This window comes from Caloenas nicobarica, chromosome Z (assembly GCF_036013445.1).
Source record: "Caloenas nicobarica isolate bCalNic1 chromosome Z, bCalNic1.hap1, whole genome shotgun sequence".
In the NCBI taxonomy this organism is placed as follows: domain Eukaryota; kingdom Metazoa; phylum Chordata; class Aves; order Columbiformes; family Columbidae; genus Caloenas; species Caloenas nicobarica.
This window is the reverse complement of record NC_088284.1, coordinates 922,364-926,970: the sequence shown is the minus strand read 5'-3', so window position 1 is coordinate 926,970 and position 4,607 is coordinate 922,364. Positions and strand designations below refer to the sequence as shown.

Genomic DNA, 4,607 nt, shown 5'->3' with positions numbered 1-4,607 from the left:
AGCAAAATGTGTCAGAGCTGAGAATAATGATAAATCAGCTTTCTAGCACAGCCCCAGCACCATTTCTGCCAGCTGCTTCAGGGTGTGAGCACTCAGCGAGGAGCACCGCTGGGGGGGCAGTGGGGCTCCCCCATGGGAGCATCCCCACCCCATGGGAGCATCCTCACCCCATGGGAGCATTGCCACCCCATGGGAGCATCGCCACCACAGCCACCCACAGGAGCATCCCCATCCCATGGGAGCATCACCACCCCACAGGAGCATCCCCACCACAGCCACCCACAGGAGCATCCCCACCCCATGGGAGCATCACCACCCCACAGGAGCATCCCCACCCCATGGGAGCATCACCACCCCACAGGAGCATCGCCACCACAGCCACCCACAGGAGCATCCCCACCCCATGGGAGCATCCCCACCCCATGGGAGCATCCCCACCACAGCCACCCACAGGAGCATCCCCACCCCATGGGAGCATCCCCACCGCATGGGAGCATCGCCACCACAGCCACCCACAGGAGCATCCCCACGCCACGGGAGCATCCCCACCACAGCCACCCCACGGGAGCATCGTCACCACAGTCACCCATGGGAGCATCACACGGGAGCATCCCCACCCTGGCATAGTGCGGAGGAGCCCCTGGGGCAAGAACCAGCCGTGCTGTGTGGGAACAGCAGCCGTGGACCCGTGTCCTGCAAAACACCTGCCCCACTGCCAGCCGAGCGCTGCCCCGACGGCCGCACCTCTTCACCGCTCGCTTGTGCTCTGGGTGGATATCGCACGTGGGTTTGGGAGGGAGGAAAAAAGCCGCCCCACGCAGCAGGAGCCCGTGGGCGGTGGGTGTCCCCGAGTGAGGGGCTTTGAGCCCAGGGTCGCATCCTGGGGGTGCGGGACCAGCCCCCCTGGGGCTCACGTGGAACCAAGTGCCACATCCCCGAGCAGCAACAGGAGATGCACAGCTGAGCACAGCGCTGTTTGGGTTTGCAATACGCTAATATCAGTACAAACCATAACATTTACAAAAGTGTAACAAAATAAGCGTTTTTTTCAAGCCTTACCTCAGTCATGACATAAGTATTTCAAGATGTTCACCAAAGTATTACAAATCACAGTGTGGGCCATCAATCTGTCAATGAATAGCACAAGCTTTGGTATTTTCGAGTGATATTTGAAATCCTAACCCCATAAGAAAATTAAGTCAGGCAATAACATCCTGTTTTCCGCAGAGAGCGTTCAGCTTCCCCAGCAGTGGGAAAAGGCTGCCGGAGCTGTACTCTCATTCCTTAGCAAAGCATGTAATGCAAAGCACTGAGCATTAAGCCCTTCTGTTTTACACTGCACGCTGATTTGGAAGCAAATATTTTTCCAACAACATCACCAAATTGAAAGCATTTTTGCAAATCTGAAACCTTCTCACAATGTTGTTTTGGAAAAAAAAATAAAACCTGACTGAGCAAGCGTGGAGCTGTCAGTGACAGAAGCCACTGCTGACAATCTTGCTGGGAAATGGGAACCTGCCATTGGAGCAGCCCCGTCTGTCTCGTCTCATCCCATCCCACCCATGCCATGCCATCCCATCCCATCCATCCTGTCCCATCCCATCCCGTCCTGTCCCATCCCATCCTGTCCTGTCCGTCCCATCTGCCCTGTCCCGTCTGTCTCATCCCGTCCCGTCTGTCCTGTCCCTTCTGTTCCATCCCATCCAGTCCCGTCCTGTCCACCCTCTCCCGTCCCATCCATCCCATCCCACCCCATCCATCCATCCATCTCTCCCGTCCCGTCCATCCTGGGGGAAGCGGCTGCGCTGCCCCCCGTGCCCCTTCCCTGCCCCGAGTCCCGGGGGCCCCCGGCGCGGCTGTTTTGGGGTGACAGCTGGAGGATGTCCCAGCAGGTGGCACTGCACCACCTGCTCTGTCCTTGGTTGGGAACAGGGGGTGCTCAGCAAGCGCCTCTGCCCGTCCTCCCACCGCAGCGATACCACCCGGTACCGCCCCACAGCTTCAGCAGGCTATTGCACCGAACGGGCACAGAGCATTGCAAACGCCAGCGTGACAACCAGACAAAGCCGTCACAGAGTATAGACTAGAGAAACACAACGGTGGGAGGCAAATCCCGCTGTGACGGCGCGATGCCGAGGTGGGGGTCCAGCGCCTGCATGGGTGATGCCCCAAGCAGCCCAGCAGCATCCTCGGGCACCGCAGCACCCCCAAAACAGGCACCACGCTGCGGGGCCCCCCGGCCGGGACGGGTGGCCAAGGGACCCGGCCCTGGGGAGCTCCGCAATGCTGCCGAGATCAACCAGCATCTCTTTGCTGTTTTCTGGGCGTTAATAAAGCCTACGAGACCGCATCCCCGGCACCGGGAGAGATTGTCTTTGGGCAGACAAAGGGAAGGAGAAGCAGAAGGAAATGCAGACAGCAGCGAGCTCTGCCTCACCAAAGCAGCCAGGCAGACTGCTGCCTTTTTTAGCTGCTTTGTGACTGAAGGAACTTCCAAGAAAAGAAAGAAGGAAAAAAGAGGCCAACGTTTTGACTGAGGTTACCAGTGAGCGAAAATAAAGGGCCAAGGATGATCCTTCAAGGGTTTTGCAAGGCTGGGGGGCAGGGTTTAAACCTAAACCTAGATGAACCACGATAAATAATAAAAATTGATTTAAAAATATATATAAAAGTGTAAAATGGCAGGAACGCAGAGCGAGGTCCCCGAAGCAGCGGGAACGGCGCGAGGCCGAGCCCGTGTCCCCAGCTCCTGCCAGGCGGGGTTTGCGAACACGTGGTGGGACGCGGGGATGGGGACATGGGGACGGAGCCAGGGCTGTCCCGGCGCCTCACCTGGGGCTCCGCTCGCCACGGCGCTCAGGGAGGGGGCACCGGCCCGCCGAGACTGCCACGAAATACATGGCAGATGGTTTAAGAAAAAAGCAATTATCAAAGGGGAAGATTTTGGAACATATCCTTTGAAATAAAAATTTGTTTAGCATTTTTAGCAGCTGAAATAATTTTCGGAACATCTGATGAGAGATTTAAGTGCTTCATTTCCTCCTCTCACTCACCAAGCCATCCGTTTGAAGACTGTCTGTGGCACATCTAGTTCTCTGGTTTATTGCTATTGGTATTTTTCATTGGATAATGGTAGAATTAGAGATCAATGGAAGAGAGGTATGAACCACAATATTCCCGTCTGTTTGAATGTGCGGGTGCTTTTGAAATGCTCCGCGGCTTTGCAGAAGACGGAAGAAACGTATTCTGTGATTCTTTAACTACAACTACATGAAAGTATGTCTTATTACATCTTCCCTTTCTTCCTCACTTTTCTCTGCTCTTCTGTTCTTACTTGACATAAAAAAAAAAAAAAAGGAATTAGCCAATTAGCCATCTACCTTCTCCGTTATCCCAGGGAAGTGCTGCCAGATCACTGGAAAAATGAATAAGATCACGTACCTGAAGGTGAGAAAGTGCCCTTCTATCAGAGGCTGCAGACAGCTGCCCAGCGATGCGGTGCCACTTCTCTTTGGGCTCTAGGATGTGATCTTCATTTAAAGGCGAGAGAAGAACAACTGTCCCTTCGTTACCTAAACATTAAGGACAGATCACAGTTAAAAAATGGCAATTTCTTTCTAGCTTGAGTGTGTTAATTTTCAGTTTCCAGCTTCCCAGCCCTTTTCCACGCAGAGCCCCCCGGCGCTGCCTCCTGACCACCCCAACTTAACGGGAATTCACATTAAATTCACCGGCGCTGCTGGCAGCTGCCACGCAAGATGATCGATGGCTGGAGATCAGTGCAATTAGCATTTTTGTGTCCAGAAGATGCTTCTGAAGAAAAGTGAGAATTTGATCCTGGTGCTGGCTAGTTTTGAAGGACTAAGGTAGACAGAAATGGGAGTTTCTGTGTGCTGCACTCACCCAGTGCTGATTTTCACCATTCCCTGAAACTTGGGACTGATTGCTGACGTGTCCAGATGTTTGAAAACTGCTCCAAAATATTCCAGCCTGCACAAGGAATTTTGGTCGTAAAGAGTGAGCTGAAGAGCGGTGTAGGCTCAAATATTACATTTTCCATCAGAGCAGACCCTGAGCCATGAAGAGGTGTCCCAGGCGCAGGCAGGGGTCAACTGCTCTGTTAGAACTTCTGGACTATTGATTATGACGACTATTAGTTGGAGTGCAATTAATATTCATCATGAAATATTCATTAATAAAAAACATGCAGCAATAGTCGGCACTTTTCCCTGAATTCAGATTGAGTCTCTGTGTGAACAGCAGGGTAACCTCCGCCTTGGGATCTCCGGGAAACCTCCGCGGAGGCTTCGCGTTCAATGGGATGAGTCTCGGCAAAGAGGATAACAAGGCCCTGAACGAGATTAACCAAGTTCGCTTCTTCTGGGGCGAATTTGGAGGAGAAACGCGCTCTAATCTCCCTCCGAAGGGGAGATGCGAGGCCTGTAAGTCTGTTACGCCGCGTTGGTTCGGGCTCAGCCGTGAACTTCCCTCCAGCCCTGCAGCTCCATCACGCGCGGTGCCCAGGAAATCACCACCTGAAAAAGGGGTGAGTAAAGGTACAAAACCAACACATTGAACCACCGCTCCATCCCTGGCACGCAGCGCTC

The 4,607-nt window shown here is 53.7% G+C and overlaps 1 long non-coding RNA gene across 1 annotated transcript; it reads right to left on the bottom strand.

The window, feature by feature from the left end:
* Positions 1 to 1,059: 1,059 nt before the first annotated feature.
* Positions 1,060 to 4,038, bottom strand: LOC136001341 (uncharacterized). The gene is made up of 3 exons (XR_010607770.1): positions 3,904 to 4,038; positions 3,442 to 3,572; positions 1,060 to 1,127 (listed from the first exon to the last, which is right to left on the bottom strand). It is a non-coding gene; the product is annotated as an uncharacterized LOC136001341 (long non-coding RNA).
* Positions 4,039 to 4,607: the final 569 nt, after the last annotated feature.